This window comes from Merops nubicus, unplaced genomic scaffold (assembly GCF_000691845.1).
Source record: "Merops nubicus isolate BGI_N331 unplaced genomic scaffold, ASM69184v1 scaffold9621, whole genome shotgun sequence".
Classification (NCBI taxonomy): Eukaryota; Metazoa; Chordata; class Aves; order Coraciiformes; family Meropidae; genus Merops; species Merops nubicus.
This window is the reverse complement of record NW_008590262.1, coordinates 26,298-52,800: the sequence shown is the minus strand read 5'-3', so window position 1 is coordinate 52,800 and position 26,503 is coordinate 26,298. Positions and strand designations below refer to the sequence as shown.

General features: G+C 36.2%; 1 pseudogene across 1 annotated transcript in view; it reads right to left on the bottom strand.

The window, feature by feature from the left end:
- LOC103782119 overlaps positions 1 to 26,503 on the bottom strand; it is an 86,776-nt pseudogene that overhangs the window by 42,369 nt on the left and 17,904 nt on the right. Inside the window, exons 4-5 of the transcript XR_608216.1 lie at positions 16,065 to 16,217; positions 6,782 to 6,949 (exon numbers count right to left, since the gene is read on the bottom strand). The product of XR_608216.1 is annotated as a neurobeachin-like (transcript). The remainder of the gene's footprint in view (positions 1 to 6,781; positions 6,950 to 16,064; positions 16,218 to 26,503) is intronic.

Sequence of the window (26,503 nt, the reverse complement as noted above, 5' to 3'; positions counted from 1 at the left end):
GTCTCTTCTCTCAAGTAACAAGTGATAGGATAAGAGGAAATGGCCTCAAACTGCACCAGGGGAGGTTTAGGTTGGATATATGAATATTTTTTTTTCCCTGAAAGGGTTGTCAAGCACTGGAAGAGGCTGCCCAGGGAAGGGCTTGAGTCACCATTCCTGGAGGTATGTAAAAGATGTGTAGGCATGGTGCTGAGGGGCATGGTTTTGGGGTGACTTGGCAGTGATGGGTTAACAGTTGGACTGGATCTTAAAGGTTTCTTTTAATTGAAAAGATTCCATGATTCTATAAACAAATCCAAAACCTTCTAATATACCATTTTGGACAAAAAAAAAAAAAATTAAAAAAAAATCACCTGTATTCTACTATTTGTTTTACTCCTAAGAATTGTGTATTTTCTTGACTATGCAAAGATGCTGAATTCCCATAAACATGTAATAGCAGGATTCAGGAGAGGTCATGAACTCAGATCACCACAGATTCACTAAATACTGACTACCTGGACATCTCTAATACATTAATTAACTGGAGATATCATGGTCCATCATTAATGTAACTGTAGGTAATTTTTTTAAGAAGGATGTTTTTAATTTGGAATACTATTTATCAGATTATGATTTCAGTTATTCTGCAGTAAACACCTACAGAAATACATATCTTACCCTCAGAAATCACTGTCATTTTCTTCCTGATCTACACAAAAGCTATTCTAATAAAGTGACAGCAAGTAAAAAGTCTTCCTTTCCCATTTACAGAACAAGATACTGAGCTCTGAGCTCTGGAACTCACTGGAAAGACAAAAAATTATTATACCCATAGGTGGTCCCAGGGTGAAACATAAAAATTCATTCAGTTACTGTTGAAAAATCTCTTAATGCATAAGAAACAGACCCACAGGGCAAAAATACTATAAAATAATAAAGGTGTTTTTCCCCAAACCGGTGTAAATTCAAAATCCTTGGTTTCCATGACTGGGAAACATAGTATTTGGGAATGAAAGGGTTGTAGTCTTACCAACAAAAATCAGCAGGATGCAAGTACACATCTCTTAGAGAAGAACAGAGCCCTTAGCATATAAGAAAATCATTTCTATTTCGATGACAGCTTTTACTTGAATAAGTAGTCTTATACTATACAGATTCCTTCAATTAGCTTTGAAAAAAGTGGTTATTGATACTACTTGAAGCTTCCTACTTATTTCACTACTATCCTTATTCACGGTAAGCAGGATTGCTCCCAGAAAGGAAGCAAAACCCATCCCCTGTATGGAGGCAATTAAGCACGACGGAACATGTAAGTGGCCAGTGCTATGGGTACAATTCAATCAAGCAGATCTGTAGGGGTGGTTTTGATATTCTTGTCACATCAAAGAAACGGCACCCAGAAGAAAAAGATCTAACAAGTTAAAAATGAAATCAGAATAAATAAGAATAACTCTGAGCGAAAGCAAGAACAAGCACGTGGACTACAAGAGCTGCCATTACCTTGAAAGCATTATATAGTGCTATTAGAATAGTGTGTTAATTTTTCCCTCATAAATTTGCCAGGCTCAGCCACCAGGGAAAGGCTAGCATTCCAGCTCCTTTTGTTAAAGATATATCTATCTTGCTGAGTCTTGACAGCCCTATCATGTCAGCCCTCTGTAGTAGCAAAGAGTGCTTCAGCAAGGAGGGGTGACAAAAAGGAAAGGAGAAAAAATAAAAAAAAAAGAAGTGAAAACTGATGTGATCTACTCTGTTTCCTGTGGGCATATTTCACTATAGCAGATCCAGAGGGATGCTTTGTTATTCCTGTCAGATCAAAGAAAGAGATAACAGAAGAAAATATAAGAGGAAAAATAAAACCCAGAAATGAGGGTAACTGAAAAGCACTGCAAGCCTACTGCATCATTATGACTTTTCAAATTATTTAAATATGCTAAATATCAAGTCACCACCAAAGAAATAAATATTGCATAGGCCATGTGCTCTGTTTGCTGCCAGCAAAACTGTCCTAGGATTAGTTTACGGGCGCAGCAACTGCCTGTCAAACACTAGCAATTTTAATCATTTTTCAATTTGCTGTGTGAGTTGCAAGTATGCTCAGGTATTTTGACAGGTGGCTGCTCGGAACAAATATCTGAGCTTCACATTCCCTTGCTTTCCTACCCACTCCCAATTCCTGTCAGACTGGGGGGATTCAGGCATTCAGTGAGACTGCAGCAGTCACAGCAAAGTCTTTGCACTGCTAAGCTGTGCTCGCAGAGAACACAAGGATGACACAAAGCCCAGAGTCTACTGCAAACCAAGAGCTGTGTAAAATAATGTTTCAGCTGATTTTTCCAAACATCTCCAACCAAAAAGAAGCAGAATGTCTACAAAAGGGATCTAAATCCTTAGGGATTTAAAGGGATACAAAAGGGATCTTAAATAGAGATCTATGTATGATTTTGAATAAAAAAACAAGAAACCTGAAATAGTATTTTTCCACACACTGATTATGTTTCAGTATGACATGTGATTCATCTATTATGTCCTAACTGCCCACTTAATTATTCTGTGTTTAATCTGCAAGGTAGTACTGAAAATAACTTTAGCTCTTCTGTTGCTTATTGCTAACGACCAATATAGCTGTGCTGTTCCTTTTGAGCCACAACACTTTGCATCACACAGAAACGAGTTCTTAACTTGAAAAAGGCACAGCTTTATTGATTTTTGAGTGCCCAGATTTCCAGGTGTTTGGGAAATCTATATACATCTGGGAGAAACCAGGGGAGGAACTATATTTTCCTAAAGAAGTGAACCAATAACACTGAAGCACCATAAATAAACTGCATTTCCAAAATTGTTCTTTATACATTAGCATTCTTAGCATCAACTCCTTGAAGTCAGCCAAATCTGGCCAGTAGAAAGGATCTGGATTATGATGTAAACTAACAGTAAAGACAATTCCAAATAACATCTAATGTCCAATATAACTACTGTTTACATATTAAAAAGAGATACAGGCTTTGTACCAGGGATGTTCTGTCATGTTTCTCCACAGGAGAAGACTGTCATGGTAAAGTTCATTATCAATTACTGCTTTACAAGTACTAGATGAGTTAAGCTGTCATAATTTTCTCAGCCAGAGATCTTGTGCTGTCAAATAATGTCAATTTTTAATCTGACAAAAGGAAGAAAATTATCTGTTATTCTGACCTCTAATTTCTTGACATTTTAATGCTGTAATTGCTGTGGTTAGTGCTGCAACCATGATTTCACCTGTCATGTAAGAATGAATCAATATCCTTAAGCTGTTCTTCAAGTTTTAGTTTTCACCTCACTGCTTTTACTTTAAAAAAAGAAGAAATTTGCAAACAGAACGCATCAGGTTGCAATAAAAAAAAAAAAAAAAATTTGGGGCCTGAATAATGTTTATTTTGTTACACATTTTTTCTCTGCCTTATTACAATATGAAAACTATTTTTGCAATGTGCAGAAATAAGAGAAACCATTAGAACTGATAGAACTGGAGGATTTCCCATTTTTTAACCACAAAAGATCTAAAGAAAAAATTTCATTTTATATATTTTGTGGAGCATTTAAGGCAGGACTTTCATGTTGCCCTTATCACTACTTGAAATAAACTATAATGATCAAATATTTTTTGTGGTATTAGAACACTACAAAGTTGTTTGAAAAATCAAAAATCAGTATGCTTAAATGAAATCAGTATATTTTTCCCATCCAGTGTAGATCTTAAGTTGCCAAAGAGTTATTACAGAGGTAGATATATGTAATTTCATAATTTTAGTAATCTAGAATTTAATGCTATCCCAGCATTTCAGTTTCACCTACTGTGAATTTGTAAAATAGAAAACAAAGAAACCAAACCAGATGAAGAGTCTTCTACTAAATAGGACCAAACACAACATCAGCACATTTTTCCAGTGTTGAACAGTAAAGAATTCTTAAAGGGCTCCTTTATGCATGTGAGAAAGATGTAAGGAATGGCAGGGATGAGTTATCCCACCATTGGATGTATTTTTGCTCCAGCTAGAAGTGACTCCTTTACCATTCTTCACAGAAAGCTAAGAACAACATATTCCTTAATGTTTAATTGAGGTGCTCAAACCAAGGGCAAAAGTGAAGGGGACAAGGTATATATGAACAGGTCACAGGGATATGTCTTTTAAAATGATGCCTTTCAATCAGATCAGACCTAGATGGGAGGGTTTTTTATTTGGAAGGATTTTTATTTGGAGCCTTATTTCATTGGACAGGTTCTGCTGGGACTCAGCTCCATATGAAATTAGTTATGGCCACAGTTTGAGTAGGCTACTGCCACATTTGAGGCCATTGGTCTGATGAGAGCTGCTGCCAATAAGATTGTGTCAATTGGCATATTTTACAGACATTTATTGAGAACAATTGCTGTCTTCTGTGTGACAGAACAAAAATACTTCAGCTTATTTAGAAAATACACATCAAGAGCATTTGGATACTGAGAGACGCATTTTCCTGGATATTTGCAAAGTTTGATTAATTTTAAATTGCAGTTTTTCTAAGTTAAGATGCCACACAACATCATCTGCCACTGTAAAACATATTAAAGAATTGTTGCTACTATTTTGGAAGGTGCTAGTCTTCTTATCCTTACTTTTCTGTATTTGTAAGTGGTCTTCAGAGGATTTAAAAAGATCTTTTGTTTTTTAACTTATTTTCTGGAATATCTAGTAAAAGCCAGAATAAAGTGAAAAAAAAAATAAAAAAGGAAAAAAGCCAACAACATAATGTATATAGAATACATACACTTGTAACAGAAACATGACATCCAAATACCTGATCTACTAGATCTTCAAGTCATCAAGATGTCAAATGCTTTATTACTGGCCAAAGAATGTCTGCTAGTTTCATAAACACAGCTCAGGGAAACAGATGAAGGCTCTAAATCTGTCTTTATTTACACACGTAATGTAATTTCTGTTTAAAAATGAATAAAAAGTATTTTTTGACCTTTTTATGACAAACCATAAATCAGCAATGTCTGAGATGTCTTGGAGGAGAAAGTACACTACTATTACATGCAAGTATGCAACTTTATGTATCTATATAGGAGGATTCGTTTTTTCTAGACATCTTGTCTTCTCATTGATAACAATAGATTTTTACTTACTAATTGAACTTGTGGCAACGAAGATAAAGTTGTGTTTTTACAAGTTTACGTGGCGTAAATAGCCTAAGAAGAGGTTTATAAGCTATTGACTGACAGGGTGTGGGTTAGATGTACAAGTGAGTGAACAGATGTACAAGTGAGTGAACAAAAATATCTCCATGAATTTCTTGAAATTTCTCCTGACAAGTTATGCATGTAAGTAGAACCACAGGAGACCTGAAGAGTTTCATCATGTCATAAGATGTTAAATAAGGTGCACAGACAGATAGATAGACCTCAATCCTACAAGCTGCCCTGTGGGAGTAGACCTTTAGAGTCAAGACACAAGAGTCTGCCCATGCAAATCAGGTCCTTAAGCTGTGCAAATCCCTTGTATTCATGGTGCTTGGCACCTGTTTTACACCTTAAAAAGCGTTTCTCCTTCCTATCATGCTCAAAGTCTTAAATCCAGAAAACCATTATCTAGATGTTAACATTAAATATTTGAGGCAGTGGACTCAAAGAAATTCTGGCCAGTCTTAAAACTGAGCAGATACTAACTGCTTACAAAATGTGAGCTTTGCAATGCATGGTGTGAAAATCCAGCTCTAGGAAACTAGGGGTGGAATGGTTTTTTACTTCTGCTCCTCAAAAAGAATCAAACGTAGCAACATGCAAGAATGCACTACTAAAAAACAACATGCCCCAAACAAACATTTAGCTGAGCATTAATGCTTTCGAGAACCTCCTTCTTTCTGAAATCTGTAGATCTCTGTCTCCAAGATTGGAAAATAAACAAACAAGCAAAAACCTGGCAATGTATAAATTATTACTGTTTTACATACAGCAGATGGCATCTATCTGGGGGAATGGAAGATTGCCTGTACAGCTTCATCACAGTAGTACTCATCTAGCAGCTGTTGCTTCTTCACACTTTTCACCAAATTTCAATTGTTTTTTTTTCCAATGAATGGATGATATTAGAAAATGATCACTCAAATTAATAGTCTTACTAAAACCAAATACAGTCACTGGAAGAAAAAAATGTATCAGGATAGCTATTTTAATTTTTCTTTAATTTACTGATAAAACACCTGTATATATATATATATATGCATTTATATATAATTCACACATACATATATACAACACAAACATTTGTATGCACAACAAATAGCAAACACTTTCTGTTTTGGTAGCAGTTTGATTATATTTTACATGATTAACACGAAAGTAATCTGAATAATTGCTACTGTCACTCTAGCAAATATATTCTTTTTCAAATCCATATTCTCACTAATATTTTCTCACTGAAAAGGTTTCCCTATGACTATGCTGCAGTTCTTTTTTTCAGCTTTTCAGTTCTACTAAGCAGACTTAATAAAAGTAAATTATTAAAAGTAGCAAAATACCTATTACAGAATATACATTACATTATAAATTCCCATCTCATAACTAACCATTAAATACATGACTAACTTCAAGCAAACAAAATACTTCGGGACATCTGTTTTATTGCTAGTTTATTCATACTTGCTTCTGAAGTCACCTAGGGCCTAAGTTCTCAAGTCTCACATAACAATTTTCTCCAGCAGTGAAGGATGGAAAAAGTACCATTTCTTGTGAGATGACAGCAGTTTTTAGAACAAAATGGCAGTAAACACCTACCTCCCTGAGGACAGGGTCAGTGATACTGTCCAGGTTCACAGAGCCCTCATACGTTAGGTAGTGGAAAACGTTGAGTGCACGCACTGCTTCTGGCCCTCGTTGCTTGTAGCCAAATATAAGGTCAATCCACTGATGAAGTTGACATGATACAAACTCACTTTCCAGAGCCTGCAAGTGAAATTCAGAGTTAGGAAGTAAATTCCACCCTGCAATTTCATGCTTAAATTACGTCCTACCTTTTTCTATTAACTGAGGAAATATGACACGTATCATTACATTTCCTGTTCAGGCTTATTTGATATATTTGAAATACTCCAATCATTAAAAAACAGAACTAATTATATTGAGAGAAACACTAACAAGACATTCTTATTCCCTTCAGCTTTATATCATACTAATTTTCTTCTCAGCTACTGGGTTTCTCCTAGTTGCAAGGGTTTTAATTATTAATTTTGGGACTTGTCAAGAAAGTTAGGTAATTTGCCAAGAAAAACTGATGAAAATGGGAAAACAATTTCTAAAACCCAATCTTCCAACTCATTTTCCAACTAGTTCTAATTAGTCTTAAAGCTAAAATGGAAACTTGAGGATTAAAAAGATGTATCAGCAAAATGAGGTTCTGAACTCCATGTGCAAATTGTGACTGATTTCTCAAAGGAGAAGAGCATTCCTCACACTCATTTCTGACATTAGGTTGATGCACCAGGGAAAACACAGGCCGTGAGTAGCTTGTTTAAAAATGGGTTCAAGGATTGCTGTTCCTTTGCTTAGCATATGGAAAGAGATTAATTCTAGACAGAGGAAATGATGATACTATTACTGTTGAGTCTGATCCAGCTAATGTATCTTTATTATGCCTGACTGGCATCCTTGGTAGATACCATTGTCTGAATTGGGGCTTTTGAGAGCTGAATGCATTACAGTTTCTCCTTACCCCTGAAGTGCTGAGGTTAAACCCCCAGCTCTGAATGAGGGTGGGCACGTGGATGATGTCCACAAACATGCAACCCAACTTTTCATCAATCCGTACCCCCAAGTCCTTCTCCACAGGGCTGCTCTCAGTCACATCTCCCAGCCTGTATTGATACTGGAGGTTGCCCTGACCCAAGTGCAGGACCTTGCACTTGACCTTGTTAAATCTCATGAGGTTCACACAGGCTCCCTTCTCAATCTTGTCCAGGTCCCTCTGGATGGCCTCCTGTCCCTCTTGTGTGTCAACTACACCAGTCACAGTGATGTTATCTGCAAACCTGCTGAGGGGGCACTTGATCCCACTGTCTATGTCATTGATGAAGGTATTAAAGAGTACTTGTCCCAGTACGGACCCTTGAGGGACACCACCCATCACGAATCTCCATCTGGACACCAAGCCATTGACCACTACCCTCTGGATGTAAACATCCAACTAATTTCTCATCCACCAAACAGTCCACTCCACAATTCCATATCTCTCCAATTTAGAGAGAAGGATGTTGTAAGAGACCAAGTTAAAGGCCTTACAGCATTCCAGATAGATGACATCTGTAGCTCTTCTGTTGTCCACTCACATCACAGAAAGCTACAAGGTGTATCAGGCAGGACTTGCCCTTGGTGAAGCCACACTGGCTGTCTCAAATCCCCTCCCAGTACTCAATGTTCCTTAGCATAGCTTCTAAGGAGGATCTGTCCTGTGATCTTCCCAGGCACAAAGGTGAGGCTGCCAGGTTGGTAGTTCACAGTGTCCTCCTTTATACCCTTTTTAAAAATAGGTTCAATGTGTCCCTTTTTGCAGTCACTACGGACTTCAACTGACTGTCATGAGTTTTCAGATATCATGGGGAGTGGCTTGGCAACTATATCAGCCAGTTCCTTCAGGATTCTGAGATGCATCTCATCTGTAGGCTTATGTATGTTCTGGTTCCTCAGGTGGTCACAAACCTGATATTCTCTTACAGTGGGAGGGACTTTGCTCCCCTAGTCCCTGCCTTGCGTTCCATCCACTCAAGAGGTGTCAGAAGGGAGATTGCCAGTGAAGACTGGGGCAAAAAAGTTGAGCACCTGAGCCTTCTTATCATCCTTTGTTACTAGTTTGCCAGTCTTGCTCATCGAGGGGGTACACTTTCTTTGACCTTCAAACTTTAGAGAGTTAGGAGAGTTGAATGCCTATGTTATGTTTCCCTGAGGCAGTTTCTTGCTTGCATGACCAGCCCTTACTCAGCAGCTTGTCATTCCAGAGAACGTCTTACCGACCCTAGCAGGTCTGGAGAACTTCTAATTTACATGGCTGAACAATTCTTCAATAATCTATTAAACAAATGAGCTACTTTTTAACAGCAGCATGTCATGTCTTCATCTCCAATTCTTTAAGGAGATTTATTGTACTATGTTTATAGGCCTAATGGTTCTTGAAAGAACCTCGGGATCCTTAGTTCCTTATGGAAAAACCTCAGTTCCTTGGGGAAGCCATGGGGAGGTCTGTAAGGAGTGAATTTAATGCTTTCGAACTCTACATTTCAGAACTCCACACAAAAATGGAAGTTGGAAGAATTGCTGTCAGGGAGGCTGTGAGGATATTGGTGGTACCAAAGGGACAAGTGCTGTGCCTGCCAGGTGCTGTGTTGTGGAAGACAGGCGTGGTGGGCAATTTGGGCCAGAGAACAGAGTGGAAGGTGGAGAGAGGAGCCAGAGCTGTGAAGGAGTGTGGCTCTGCATGGGCCTTAGCACTGCACAGCCTCCAGCTGCCAGCTACAATGTGTGCCCTGGGATGTTCACGTCCTCCTCAGTGGGGTGTACCGGCCACGTAAGAATGGGCCACCAAAGGGCTACAAAGTCCTGCCTGGCCCTTGGTGGGGACAAGGCTCCTGATCTGTGCTTTATAATCTGGATTCATGTCAGTCAGGAGAAAGCTTCTGATGTCAGGTCTGACCTGGTTTGCTGATGTTTCTCCCAAGTACTTCTGCAATGTTACTCATGCGATACTTGTAGAATCCTCTCCCTAATTTGCTCTGATACACAGGCTGCTCCCCCTCCATCTAAGTGCCTCCTGAAAATTTATGAGCTGTTCACTGTCAACAGTACATCATTTGGTTTCTCAAGAATATGCAATGCTCAGTAGGGAATAGGGTGAGGGAATTTTCTGCGTAAAATATAATTTGTAGGTACAGTCGGAACAACATACAGAAAAAAAGATAATAATAGCTTTAAAATAGGCTGGTGATGACCCTAAAGAACAGCATGTTTCAAGAACATTTTGGCTTTAAAACAGTTTGGAGGGGCTAATTTTTGGAGCATTTTTTCAATGTGAAATATATTCAATATTAATTTCAGTATGATTTTTTTTTTAAAAAATAGTAATTACTTATATAATTATATAACATTATTTATGGGTTTTAAAGAGTCATACTGTTAAACAGAAATGAGCTACTATCCAGCTTGTTGTTTACGATAATGAAATTGTACAGAAAACAGTTTTATTCAGGCATTCTCAACTTTTTTTGTACCACTTTAGGTGGTTATTAGGTTATTTAGGTTAATAGGGCTTAATTTCCAAACAGCAGCATTCCAGACAGTACTTTTCATGAGTTTTGTTTTGAGGAAGGAGTCTCTCATGTTACTGTTTCCAGCTGAGTGACTTACTACTGCAAGCATTAGTATACAACTAGTATACACATATTTTGAAGTAAAAGTACTATAGTTTTTGTATGTTTGCAAGTAAGTGCAAGCACACATTCTACAGGCTGAAAATATGACCTGTAGCTGTTGTAAAACATAAATAGTTATTCGTAACTTTATGTTTATGTATAAACTAAATAAAATCAATATAAGCCAAGTTACTACTTAGTGGGATCAAGCACTATAGCTCTTTTCAGACCTTTGTGCAGTGTGAATCCTCTGCATTTTCCTCTCACCCTAGTTTGATGTTAAAACTATTTTTTGACAGACACTCCAGAAGGAGGAATTGTTTTTTATTTTAACATGCACTCTGTTCTGTAAAGTACCAGGAGTTCTGTATCTATAAAATATACAATTCCAACCTACTTCTAACACAATGTTTTGTGTTACCTGGTGATTTTCTGTCCCCAGAGAAAAGGAAAGCTCTGATGCAGCCCCTTGTCTGGACCACAGTTGCACCTGCCCCTCCAGTTTCTGCAGTTCCTGCCTTGTTTCCCTCCTCTCCATACCTACATGCTGTCGTTCTCCTCAAGAACTTTACCATAGTATCTTGCTCTTATATTCAGTATACTTACAAATATTTTCTTAAAACTACCCCGAGACACTTTGGTTTTGTAGATCTGCTCAGTAACAGATCAATTGCTGTTTCAGTCTGAGAGATGAGCTTTTATTCCCTTCCCCTATGTTCATGTTCCTCTGCAGCCACTAAATAAACAGATTCTCTCCACCTAATATTTCTCTACCTCATTCACCAGCTCTTGTACTGACTATAGGAGTAAAATCTTCGACTCTTATCATAAAATAAAATGGGCAATACTAAGATCTGAAATCAGTTATGTTCATTTAAACAAAGTCATGTTTCAATAAAAGTGACCCAGAAGTACATTGTACAGATTTGGGTTATTCAGGGATATCTGCACAGAAACTGATCCTTTATGTGAGCATCTTCAAGATGTAAATAAGATTCTTCGGCAGTATAGAAAGTTTTAAAAAAAAATCACTTCCATTTCTAAATTAGATTGAAAACCGTGTTAGCTGGATGAGTTTTAATTGCATTGAGAATAAACCTTGACAATATACAAAATAAAATCAAAGCTACTATCGAAGAAGTGACATCAAATCTTATCTACTGCTTATCTGGTAAAAAAAAATGTCAACTGCTGCTGGATGGTGAGGAGAAGAGATAAATCTTGCAGATCCTCATAGCACAGAGTTTTCATAATAGATGTTTCTAATGACTATTCAAGAAGCTTTTTAATTATGAAATACTACGCATGCTTCTGAATAGCCAGGGAATTGTACAAAAATGTAATTGGCAGCAGAAGAGCCCAAGTAAATCCTTTCAAGGAGAGAAAGAAAATTCAATCTTAGTAACCATTATATAATAGGAACAAAATATGTATAACAAAAACAGGACACCATTTAGTCTCTCAAAAATATAATTTATAGTGAATGCATTTTACTCAACGCTGTAATTTGTAATTTAATACGTGCATAAACCATAATGAAAATATCATTATAATTAACTTCAAATTACACAATCTTGCATCTTTTGTTTCAAAACTAAAGAATGCTTATTATAAATGCTCCGCTTCAGTGTTTCACAGTGGTGTTCCCTGCCTTGATTTAACATGCTTGACTTACTGACTGAATCTGTTCTATTTCTGGCTCTCAGGACTGCTCTAAGTCTGTGGGGACTGAGAGGCTGAGTAGGACTACAGATGCACATCTGTGGAAGGTTTTATGCGTGTTTTTTTTTTTCCTGGTAAACTGGGAGATTATGATTGATGAGCCCAGCATTAGGGTAATGTTATCAGGGACACTTTCTGCCTCTGTCCTTTGTGCCATCGCCGAGGTCAGACCATAATCATGTTAGCATTGAACATAGTGCTTTATTAATGTTTCATGAGTAACTCTGTAGTAATCAGTCTAGCTTTGTATGGATAAATAAAACTGCTACAACAATCCCTGATGTATACACTGAGTGCTTTAGAAGCTACTATAATAGGTCTTAAAAGTAACTTCACTGAATATCTTTTCTGGTCTTTATAATAAGTCTAATTTTCACAAGTTTAAAGGAGTCTCTTTTGATGGAAAACCATTTCCACTTCCATTTCTGTCTTTAATCAGAAGTGTAAAACATCCAGCTGAAGAACTAAATAAAACACCACCAAACCCCTGCCTGCCGTTTATTAGTTTACACAGAATTTTAGCAAAACTAAATAACCAATTGGTTAAATTGTGTTGATTTCTATCACTGTGCCTATATGATGTTTTCTAGGCTCTTCTCTACTTGCTTTGGTAAGTCTCAACATGAAATGCTGAAATTCTTGCTATTATTTAAAGAAAATGTTTACATTCATAAAAGTGCAAGTAAGCTGTATATAAAGATTTGTATTTACTCCCACTTAAAATCACACATTATGTGTGCCTGCAGCAAACAAAAAAAAAATATATGAACAGAAGAAAATATTTTCAGGTAAGGGAAAACAAGATCCCACTGTATTTTATGCAGTGTCACATAGGATCCTTTCCACTGAAATGAAACTCCTACTGCTGATTTCATTAGACAAGGGATCAGGATCACATTTATTTGAAATACTCCTCAATTTTCTGTGGCTTTCCTGTAAGCATGTTCTCTACATGCTTTGCTAAGTTGCTGTAGAAATTCCAGGCCTGCAGAAGCTTGCTGTGTTTTACACGTCAGCACCACACCCAGGCTAGTTTTGTTTTTTTTCTCAAGATAGATTCTTGTATAACAGCCAAAGCTTGGCCTGGGGATGACCTAACTGAATATTACATCTGCTGGCCGGTTCAGAACATGGAATCAGATGTTAGGTAGGGAATGTCAGACTTTCCAATGCCTTTATATTTGTTCTTTACTTTGACCAGTCGAGCTCTACTGACTGAAAAGAGAGCAGACTGGCAGTTTGCTGTATGCATTAATAAAAACGTATGCAAGGAAGTTTTTCTGAAAAATTATTATATATTCAAATTATTACACTTCAAAAATGTAATTCCATTACTTCTTACTACACATACTGTCTGCATGTTCATGAAAGGGATTATCCTTCTTTAGCTACTTGATATTTTATAATAAGCTTTATAAAAACTATGCATATATCATACTCTTTAAACATCCTAAAGTTTCTATTCTCTGAACTCCATCCAAATATGAATACTTCTTCTATCATTTGGTTGCCCAGAAGTGAATCCAATATTCCAGGTGCAGTCTCGAAAGGACCATAGACAGGTACAAGTGTTTACATCCTCTGTGATGCAAAGATGCTCCATAAATGGCACCAAAATACATTAATTTCTGGTGAACTTAGAATTACAGAGTTTTATCTATTCAAATTGCTGCTCATTGTCACCCTTGCCTCGCTACTGCTCTATTATTGGTACTATTTTTGTTTCCAGACTTCTGCTTCCTACTGAATATCTTTAATTCTTTCCTCCCAAGGTGGCCTTCAGTGTATTTTCTGCATCTAATTCAAATAAATCTATTGCTCTTTCTACTGTTTTCTAGGCAATTCCCAACTTTATTATCATTTGTGAACTTCACCAGACTGCTAACCTGAAGATAGCATGTACCTGTGTGGAACTGAATTTTAACTACTCATCATGTTCTTGCTAAAAGTAGATGCTGGGCTGAATAAAGGCCATGTAGAAACTGCCTCCAGGCAAAACTGTGTAATAACAGCATGATGCTCATATCTGTGGGGACAGGGGTGGAAGACAGCATAGGAGGGTATGGTAGGTAAGTGAGATCATTTCTGTTTTTAGAAATCTGCAAAGCAGTCAATGAATTGAAGCCTCTAATATTAATATTATTCTAATTTTAACATTGGTTTGTCTGTCTCCTGGCAGTCTGAGCATACTTATGTGTGGAATCAGTCATTAGTGCTATTAAAGCTTAGTGTTTAAAAGGTATTTCCTGCTTTCAACAGTCTTTCTTGAAAGTGTAGTTCTGAAGGGGCATAAATCCTATACTCTGAACTTATGCAAGCAGCTGTTTTCTTCAGCATCATAAAACTGTTTTTTTTGTAGAGAGCTCCTATGCTGTTTTCTAAAAAGCTGAAATTACACAAGAGCAGTTAAATGAACTAAAGTGAAAGCTTTTCTTCAAGTGATCTCATTGCATAGTGCCTTTTATCCTTCTATTAATCATTGTGGAAAGGAAAGATGGAGAAAATGCAATTTAGGATATAAGAAGAAACATTCTTTATAAAATTTCCCAGAGGAAGTAATTAATATGCATCTCTCATTATATTCCCCAAGAGGTCCTTTTTCACTGAGGTATCACACTTCTGTTCTTACAGATGTCAAAACTAAACCTCTTGGTCAACTCCAGTGTGCTTACTCCTGGGCCCTCTTTGGGTTTAGCCACAGCCACAACCCAAAAAAGGTCTTTATGCAGTGACATGGCCACTCTGGAGTTACAATATATGTAACTGTAAGAGAAATCAGCCAAGAAAAAGAAGGAAAATGTTCAGCTTCTTTCTGTCAGGAAAGTTCTACTCCCTGGAAGATTTTTCTCATGCTTTGTGCAGTGCATTTGATGTGTCTCGAGCGATGAAGTTGCCATCACTTCCTTTGGAGACTGCTGTACATGTGTCAAACCATTTACTCTTCTAAATGGAGGACACTTCTATACATCTAGGAATAGGTTTGCCTTTATAATATTCTTCTATTCTTTTGAACTTTATATGGCTGTTTTTTCTATCAGCTCCTGAAGAGCCATTTTCTTTAAACAGACAGTTCTTGAAATTAAACTGCCAAACTAATTAGAACAAAAACCAAACACTGATAGACTTGTGATGCTACCACAAAAGCATTATAGGCAACAATGCACAACCTGAACGTTCTGCAACTGTATGGAGACCCACAGCTTATTGAAAGTATAGTCCTGACTGTATAAGCAAGACAAGCAATATGCATTTTAAGGAAGATCCAGTTCCAAACAGAATCATGAGTAGAACTATTGCTGGACAAAACATTAGAATATACCTTGGTTTTCCTAAAAATAACTAGAAGCACATGTACCTATTAACTCTATCATTAATTAACCTATTATCAAATTAAAGCAAAAAATATACAACATAAATAAACATTCTTCATGCTTAAATTCTGCAGACTCCGTGATGATTTACATCAGAGTAGTTATTTTGCAAAATTTCTTCAGAGACTGCAGTTGTTTGGTTATGTTCACATTTCTACACTCCCAGTTCATCCCTGAGGAGTACGAGGTGCATAGCTTCAGTTGAGTAAGGAATATAATATATCTTTCAAGATACCAGCATTTATAACAAACTTTTTGGATTTTTTTATGTAAAAGGTGGTGAGGTGGAACATATTGAAATTTTTTAGACTCCCTTTCATTTTCCAGCTCAAGCCCACGTGATGCTCTGTCATGAGAGAGCAAATAATTGAATTTCATTTTTTATGATTTGGGCACATGGAAGGAAAATCCATTTTAAAATAAAGGCTTCTGTCAAGCAAGACAAAATGCAAATTCTTCACTTTCTATTTCATTTCTATAAATCTAGTTCTAAAGAGTTGAAAAACAGCATTAGATTAGCTGGTTAAAACACAGAACTGCTTACTTAAGCTAAACCAAAGTGCAGCTTACCATCCTGTTGATACGAACAAAGTCTTCAGGCTTCTTGGCCCATGGGGGGAGATCAACATCATTCACAACAACTTCATCTTCCCTGATTCCTAGGTTATAGCCATTACTGTTGACAAACATCTCTGGTAGGTAGTAAAACTCTGGAATTAACTCCTAGCAAGAAAAAAAAAACACGCAATGAGACTTTACATTTATCTTGAGATGCTAAATGGTATCTGCCAGAATCAGGCTCTGTTGTAGTACATATTCAGGAATTCCTGGTTTTGCTAATGTTTCTGTGAACTTTTAAATAAATTTTATATTCTGTTTTCTTGTACTTACACTAAAATATATTTTTTCATAATGAAATATTCAAACTATGTTTTTCCCATATCAGTTTTTATGAAAAGCATAACTTTGGAAAAGCAGTGCATGCCAATAAAGGAGGCCTCTTCAGAATAACAGATACAGGAAACTGCATGCTAAGCCTTCCATACTATAATTATGTTGGATTTTCGAATTCATTATTTAATTAAACTACTTAAAAGGGGAAAAAAAAATGCTGATTTAACATTGTCTTGCTTTTATTTTCTCTATGTTCTTTAATTGTGTAAGAAAGGAGGCAATTTCATTACCTATATAAGGAAAAAAATTTGGGGTGAATTAATTTTTCTACTGTAAGTAAAATTGAAAAATAAACGGAAACATGTCAGTACAACAAATGTCCTTAAACCAGAAATACATATTTAAAATGTGAAAGATCAATAACTGAGTAGCAAAGATCATCTGCAGTGTATTAATACATTATAGATAAGTTAGGGTGTTAAGTTTTCCCTTATTTCCAGGATACCTAAACAGAAACTCATTTTGACATAATAAATTTCACCATTTATTGCTGTCGATTATTTTAGCAGTAAGTATTGAAATTCAATATCAAAAAAAGCTTTAAGGTCCAGATATGGATTATGTTCACTAAATAACATTTTTAAAAGCATTATGGCATTCAGTTGTGTAACATGATCAAAACTGATGACACAGCACCTGAAACCTGAATCTCTTTGTGGTCCTTTCAAAGGCTTCAGGCATGTGAAGCATAAAAAAAAAAACACTGCAGACACAAACTTATCTAATTAAATCTGATGTGCAACTCCATAGAGAACAGAGCAGTTAAAGCACAGATAGTCCTTTTGAATTTATTAATTAGAAAAAAAAAAAAAAGATAATATTTACATTACAATGTTAAGTATGTTTAGGGAGGCAATTTACATGCTTCTTTACATTATTTTTAATATACTATAAACAGTCTCAATTCAGATTAGATCAAAATGCAATGCCAATCAATATCTAACCAGGGCAAAACAGTAACCAAGTGAGGCATGCCTGAGCTTCAATAGCTCATTATGACACAAGCTGTAATTTGAAAAAAAAAAAAAAAAATTAAAATATTCCATGCAGTAAATAATAAAACAGCAGGTAGAGAAAAGCCAAACTAAAACCAATTCTCTATATTCTACAAGATGACAAGAAAAATAATTTACTGACAATCTTAACATAGATTATTTAATTCTCGTTTGCTCAGAGTACTTCTAGAAGCAAATTTCCTTTCCCTTTCTCAAAGAAGAATGAATGATCCTCACAGCTGAAGAAAACTAGACATTAATCTTTCTAAAGCTCTACAAACTACTGCTAACTTGTGGCTAAGCGCTGGCCACAATCCAACATGTACTACCATAAAAATCACTGACAGACTAAGAGCATTACCTTAAAGAATGGAAAATTTCATAAGGACCTCAGAATGCTAAAATATTCTTTAGTTAAAATTAAAATAAAATATTTAAATGAAACAGAATTTATTAAATTAAAAAAAAAAAGTAAGTAAAGTTTATTTGTATGTTGCATAAAAGCCTTGAAACACAAAGCACCGGTTTTAATTTTTACCAGTTTTTCTGTGACATGGCAGTGGACTAACCTGCAATGTCAAATAGCAGGCAAGTTTTTGATTCCATCAAAGATATGTTAACTCTTACATTTCCTTTTTCAGTTTTAAATGTCCTAAAATCCAATTGTGAACTTTCACATTGAATATATCTGATAGATTTGTGCTACCCAGAGATGCATCTAGTGTTTAACCAAATTCTATTAACCTTTGAACTTCAGGCCTATCTTGAACAAAGGGACTTAAGGCACTGAATATTTTTAATGATATTTCCATTTAGTAATTTTACCTTTGTTGCTATTTGCTTTCGGTGTCATTTAATGTTCCCTTGTCTGGTATAGCAGAAAACATAAATAGAAATAGAATAAAGAGAAAGCATGTGATTAACCTTCTTCTTAAGATTTATTGAGCTGCTGATGTTTAGTTTGACCTGTCTTATTCCTGTGCTCTGGAAACTAACCAGTGCCAGACTTCTAAATCCTTTTCAAATAACACTCTCTCTAGAATCCTAATCATTTCAGTTACACATATCCTGGGTTTTGGGTTTTTTTGGTGTTTTGTTTTTTTTTTTTAGTCAAAGTAATGAAACTTAATACAGTATTTTTTAAAAAAATGTGATAAACCCACTGTGTTACAGTCTCAGCATTCTCTTTGATGTTATTTTTAGTGCAGTCTACAATTTTGTTTGTTTACTTGAGTACTATTTTGCATGAATTGAACTTTTTCTTGGGATATGAACAATGTTGCAGGTGACCTTTCCCAGATACTCACATATTTCCCATACTCTGCATTAACCGTTCCAGGGTTTTTGGTAGCATTTGATATCCCTCTTGCAATTTTGCTGTCTCCACTATTGACCAGACTAAGAAACCACAACACTTAAAAATAGCTCAGATAAATCCATTCCCTTCTCATCTCTAGAAAATGAATGAATGAATGAATGAATGCCCTCTAAAAGACAGACCCCTTATGAAAAGTTTTGTGCCCCAGGAGTATGAAATTGCTAACATTTGAAAAAATCTTCAAAACGTGTATTTAGCTACTTAGCAGCACAGAAAAAAGAAACAACTCATCTAGAGAAGTGTGATAAAAAGGTCTGATTTTATGAGTTCACTGTTTATTCTGCTGTGAAAAACTGAAGAACCTGTCTCTTCTACCTCATACCAATAGCAGACTCCAGGTGAGGTTGAAAAGGCAAATACTCCCTTCCCCAGGACCCCTGGGCATGCTCTGCTAGCAGAAGTACAAGCTGGGAGAAGCAGAGAGAGGAAGGATTAGCAAGGCCAGGACAGGCAGCAAGGACAGAGCCTGGGAGGTTGCTCAGAAAAGGAAGCAGACAGGAGTGAACCTCAGTGGAGACAGCAAGATGACAGTTGGGGCCCAGAGAGAATTGCTTTACCAAGAAGCCACTGAAAGTTGCAAGAATTAACATAAGAGTGAGGGAAAAGATAACACTACCAAGGGCTAGAGTTACTTTCAAGCCCTATTTAAGTTTTTCTCAGCCAGAGTTTGTGTCTTCTTTGTCTCATAAGGTGGGTTTGTGCTTGTTCACATTCTAATAAAGGTTATGGCTAGAAGATGGCTCTTTTGGTGCTAAGGATTGGGAACAGATACCTCAAATACCAAACTATTTTCAGGGTCATATTTGGAGAGGTGATCTTACCCATTTGTCTGTTCCAGAAGAGGTTCACCTATACCATCTTTCCTGCCAGATATCTGTCTATCCTGTTGTCCCAGATTTGAGTGACAGCAACTCCACAATCCTTCCATCAACTGACTTCAGTACTCTACATCTGAGCAAGTTTCACCTGATGCCTGGCCTGAATCTTTCATTACAGATTTTAAGCCCATTTTCCCTTGTGCTAGCTATCAGTGCATCCCAGACACACAGAATAAATTCCTGTTTTCTCTTTGCATAGTTTGCATATTACATGTTTGGAAAGCAGTATCCTACTACTACTACCTAATACCATCTTTACAGCCTTTCAGGTCTGAAAATTCCAAGTGAAAGACTATGATTTTACATTCTATATTGCTATATTACTTAAGTTTTAGTTACAAATGTGTAAAATATGAATTTAAACTACCCCAATTTGCTAGTATAATTATTGCTAAATGGTGCATAACTTAGTTTACTCCTATACATATTTCTGCCTTACCATATTTTGCCACATTTTCACCACACAGAAGCTAAAATAAATGTTTTTATCAGCCTCTGTGGTTTTTAGATTATAGATAAAGATTGTATAAGTTTCTGACAGCATCTGCTATTTTTCATTCATTTTTACGGCATGCAGCATGGCTTCTTATAAATCACCAGCTTCATACTTTAAAAGGATTGTTGCCAAACTCACCCTGAAGTTAGGAAAAGGATGTATCTCAGGGGTGGTATTTACACCAGGGAATGGAACACAGAGGACCTCCTGTCTCCCAGTCTGTTTTCCACTTGACGGACAGAACAGTCAATAAGTGAATCCTTAAAACTCCTATTGCACCTTCTGTGGCATTAGTGGTAAAAGGTCAGTGCAAATCCAGGTCTATGCACAGGAGTGCTTGTTTGAAACTGCCATGATTTTGAAAAGTTTATGTTTCAAGCTACAAATGTCCGTGAAAAACAAATCTCAAAGTATTTTCTCCCTACACTATAAACATTGAGTCAGCCAATCTAAATCAAGACATGAAGGAAACATCAAAAAGAACAACATAAAAAATCTTCCCCAGAAGTTACATCAGTTTGTCAGCATAAAATGATGGAGTGCAGAGAAAAAAAGACACAGAAGACCAATAGTTTTTGAAAGTCTGGTATTTTTAAAAGTCTGGTGTTTTAAAAATATTCAGACTAACAGAGCATTTTAGATGCATACTGTCATTGTATGCAATTCAGCTGATACACAATTTTGCATTAACTAATACAATTCAGTACATTTTATTGGTTTCTTTGCTCTTGCCAAAACATATCAAAGGTTCTAAATAAATCTTTCTGGCTACATAACCTGTCATGGTTACTTTCTTACCACAATAAATATCTAGAGTTCAAAGAGTTAATAAAAATAGGGATTCTAGTGATCTTAATCTATTTGCAGTAATTTCTGTCTAGTTGTCCTTGACATTTCACAAGCTGGTAACCTCCTCTGCTCCCCTTTCATTCACACTTCTAATAAGACAGGTTAGCTTTCTATCATTTAACAGTCAGCTACCTTACAAACTGCCCTAGAAGCTTGGCTCTTCTCAGATGAGGAACGATGCAGTAGAGCTACTGAGGGGTGTAAAAAAAGGTAATATGAATATTATATCAGACATTTCTTGTCTGTAAATGTGATCTCTAGTTTATTTTAATAGCTGCACTAAAACCCCAAGGTATAGTTAACAGTATTATATGCCTTGTGTCTTGATATAAGAAAACATCCCCAAATGCATTTTCTAATTTACAAGCCTGTGACAAATCCAAGCTGCTGAGAAATTAAACTTTAAAAATATGTCTTGAGGTGATAGAGGACCACTATTAGCCCTATCATAATTGTACACCACTTGCATCACATTTGACGTTTCTGTTTAAGATGTTTTGCTAAGGGTATACCATTTTATGGCCTCCCAATGAAATCAAATCCAACCCAGACGTTTTCACTTTTCTAATATAATTCACTTCAAGGTTTTAAAGCCGCCATTTCTCTTTCTTTCTTCCTTTTCTTCCCAAAATGTTGATCCCTTGGCATCTATTAATTCCACAAGAGCCTAGTACTGGGTCAACAAGTCAGTCATGAGTACCTCCATTAACTGTGTTAATTCACACTGAGGCACCTTAATGACATTTTGTCAGAGCTACCTTTCAAACTTCTGAACACACTGTTCAAACAGTAATAGAACAAGGTTGAGAGGCATTAGGAGAGATTAGTTCCTGAACGGGAGTTTTCTGGGGAAGTCAATGTTACCAAAAACTGGATGGGGGAGAGGTGAAAAGGAAAAAATGTGAAAGCTGACTGGCCAAGTTATGGTCATTTCCGGGTGACTTGCTTCCTCAAAGGTCACCCCGTGAACGTTCATTCTTCCTCCAGCTTGTACTGATTATCTCAAGAGAAGGCCGATGTTGATAAAGGGAGACACAATAAAATAAACTCTGTTATCCAGGTTCTCCCTTGGGTGTTACCACTCTAACATAGCACATACCAAAATTCTGTTTCATCCACCGTAGGTGAAACAAAAAAGGTGAGCAAGTTTCTTTGAAAATGAATCAAAACAGCCCAAATGTAAGGAATAAAATTGCCTAACTAGATCTTTACACACCCACTGAGCAATAAGCTATCATACACTACACTTTTCAAAGGTGTTATACCTTTTGCCACAATTCAAGATGTAGAAATTATGGCCTGTTTTTCTGACTTATCAGCCTACTACTTTTTATCAGCTCAGTGTGATACAGTTCAGTTCCATATAAGACTACACACAGGCAAAGGGAGAGAGGGAAGGAGAAAGGGAAAAGGAGAAAGGAAGAAACAGAAAGAGAGGGAATGGCAGAGAGAACTCATGTGTGTGAAAAAAGGAGACTGACCCACAGTCAGCAAATGCCAGGTATTTGGTTTTTAAATTTTAAGTCAGAATTTCTTAAAAGTGGTTTCTTTTAAAATTACAATTGAGGCTGCAAAAGAACACTGTGGTGGGAAGCACTTAAGAATAAAGCACTTCATAGTCCTCGTTCTTAAACAATAACTGATAAAAATCATAATACAGATTTTACTTTCCTAAAAAATTAAATTTAAAAAGATTTTTTAAATTAGAACTTGCTAGTAAAGAATTAAGGCAATTCCCATCATTAGCTAAGACAGTACTTGAAAGCAAAAATTGTGGCCATTTTACAATACATAGCATCGAAGAATGTTGAATTAACTCACTACACACATTGCTTTTAAACTATTTCATAATCTATGCCACAGTAATTAATGAGATTAATGAGATCAGAGTTTAAATGTACTAAAAGTAGCTCAGATTAATTTCAAATGTATCATAAGGAACACATGAATAAAGAACATTTTCTATTCCTGAGTTCTCAAAGTTTGCTGCTTTCATGGATAGCCTGTATTCCACACACCTAATATTTACTATAAAGACTCAGAATATCTGTGGGTGGGAAAACAATTTGCAGTGGGTATATCATGTGGGAATCCACACTGCCAAAGACCCCTATTCATACCTGCATATGCTACACAAAAATGCAAAACACTCTGATGGAGGAGGTGCTTTAAGATTTTGTACTCACATACAACCAATATAAATCTCTCTTTTGCATATTACTTAGTTTCTTACAGGACTGAAAGAAAAATATCAGAAGTTGCTTCTAATGAACATAAATTTTTGGATGTTTCATGTTCTCAGAGCTGAAGGACTTCTGTTGTTCAAGACACTAGTTGCTGCTTTTAGGAGAGTGGGCAAAATAGGGAGATATTTTGACGGGGTTTCTTGGTGATTCCTCAAACCTCACTGTTTTTCCAGTCCCTGAAACTTGATTAAATGCATTAAAAGCCTGTAAGGCATTCCAAGCAGTAGCACAACTTATCTGAAAAAATGGGGTATTTGTAGCATTAATAATAGTTCACCCCTTTGCAGAATGAACTCCAAGGCCTCAGGGAGAAGTTGGCCCTGATGTCATGGCATTGAGAAATGCAGTTCATTAAGATCTTAAGCAACAAACAACAGCAACAATTAGCTGCTATACTCAGCCTTGATTTATCACTAAGAAACACAGACTCTACAAACGGAAAGGGCCTAAAGTGTCAACTAGCACATCCTTTTGCCAATTCATGATTGGCCCTCATGCTTTTCCAGTGCTTTGCCAGTCTATGTTTCCAAGAAGCTCGAGAAGTGCTGTAGTACATCCTCTTGTGAGGATATTCAAGTGTAGAGAATCATCAATTCCACTTTAACTTTTCATAGTCTTTTGGTTAAGTATGCATTTCTCAGTTCTGATCCCTTTCCTCTGAGGTTTACCTGTGCAGTCCCTGACAAACAATTCTCTCTTTCATATGTGTGCATATTTCATAGCATTTATGTTACCACATCTTCGCTTTTAGACATTAATTACCCTACACATATACACATTTTTCTTCCTGTATCCAACTCCTTAAAAACATTCACTGCTCATAAGAATGCCCTCCAGTTTGGGTATATACTTCCACCAGCTACTTCCCAGTAAAAAAAGCACTAAGAATTTGCTTTATCCATCATGAACACATACTGAAAACTGAACAAGGAAAATCCAAAAACTTACTCTCCAAAATCATAAGAGCTCTGAAACAAATGAATGACTGATCAGAATGTTTCAGCTGGAATTTAGATGCCATGAGCTATTCTAGTTGTTTAATGCTAAGGGTATAGCATTGGTCTCACTATAAGCTTTCTGCCATCCTGCTGATCTTCAAGTTTCCTTGTTAAACTGAACAAAAAGAGCAATGCATTGCTTTATATTGTTTAGGCTATGGAAGTGTACGTATATATGTGTATATAATAAATTAATTTGATGATGCAATATATTGAATGCTGATATTAAATAATTTTTTAAATCTCCTCTAATTTCTGCCATTTTTTTTACTTTTTTCTTCTTAGATAGCTTGTGAACTTTTCTATTTGCCTTATTGTCCTTTAAAGATTGTTTAATTTTCAATCTGCTTTTGTTTCTCTATTTTTATCTTAAACTGAATGAACTCAGAATAAATCAATCCAAGGTTAATTTCTAAATGCACCTTGCCTGTATCTTCATTAATTAACAAAACCATATTTTAAACAGCATCTTTAATCCCTAAAGTATCCCTGAACAGACAGGTCAGGGATTATCTAGAGAAAACATTTATTGGCTAACATACCTCATCTGTGCCTCCTATATTAGATTTTCTGTAATGACTCAGCTCCAAGTAGTATTTCTCTTTCTGATGGCATAACGGAAATGTATACATATCTAAATCTGACTCTGGGGCTCTATGGTGGACTCCCAAATGCATTCTAGAATACATTACTTTAAAGTTCCCCCAGTGCAACTCTGATCCTTAATTGTTACTGTTTTAACCAGGTTATCCCCAAGTCTCTTTTTTAAATTCTGTGACACTAAAGTATCTAGCTACCCCACATCTTTTGCCTTCCTTTTCTGAAGGTATCTAGTTTTGAGCACCTTTTTAATCCTTGTTTTATTTTAATAATTTCAATTTTTTAATACAAACACGTTTTGTAATGCAGCTGTCATCCCTCTATAATTCCCACCTCCTTGCAATAGCTGGCAGCAGCAGTTTAATTTATCCCACTTGGTTCACAGAAGTCCTGGTATTTTCATACAAACATTTCAGTTCTTTGTTTTACTAATAACTTATTCAGTTGCTAGTTTAGGAACAGTCCTTTCACTAATTACACACCCTAGCTGAATACTATCCCTCCGCCTGTCCACAGATATTCCTTTATCTTTTGCAATGCCTTCATGTATTTAACTGCCCTCCTCCTGTGTACTAAAGCCAGACAAGAAGATTACAGTCACTTCCAACTGTCTTCCCTTATTTCTCAGTTTAAGGCTCTTATCTTTTGTTTCAGCCCCACTCCTAGGAAGCCATTTTCCCAGATATTCTGGTAGACTTCCAGGAAAACCAGATTTCATTGAACAGGAAAAATCAAACTGTCAGCACTCGAAATTTGAAGAAATGGCTGCATTTCAAATATAGTAAATATTAACTCGAATTCCATCCAAGTGCTAAAATTTCCTTTGTTTTTCTTACAAAGGTAACAGTAATAGTACTTAATTGACTTCCAGACGAGCATAAATAAACATAGAATGAGTTGTAAGAGGTGTAGGTTCATTACTTTTCTTTAAAAATCATTTCTTCCATATGTTAGAATAGACATACAATTTGCAATTTGCTATTCTAACTAATAATTGAATAACAACAACACGGTTTGTCGAAACACACTTCTGAGACTGCTGGAATAATTATGCAAGCAGGAACTCTGGATTAAAAATAAATTAATACATTTACATCTTCTTCTTTTGTCAAGCTAAGTAAAAATTATAATGGTAATATGACCTTGACTTTAGCATTTCCTAGGATGAGTGGCAGAATCAAAAGAGATGAGAGATATATTCTCTTCAAAGTATTTTTTTTAAAAGAGCAATTAATGGTATACTGCAGTCTTTGCCTACCTTCTTACTAGAAAATGAGAATCAAGAACAGACCATATTATTAAAAATATTATTAGATTTTGTTTTCTTTCTGATAAGGTCCCATGTCTACAAACAATAATCCTTTGTATTTAACAATAGGTAAGAAATAACAACAGCAAAATCACCCTGCTCTCCGGCTGTTTCTGTAGATCCTGTAGAAGTTGTTTTAATCTAATGCGTATTGTTGCATAATATCCCCAGGCACATTCAAGTAAAAGCTAAAGCTGTACAGAAAAGCCAACATTTTAAATGGGTCTTGTCATTAATGCTTTATTAATTGCCCCAGGCAATGCAAACCCAGAGCTAGGCAAGCTATAACAATATGACACTTTAAGG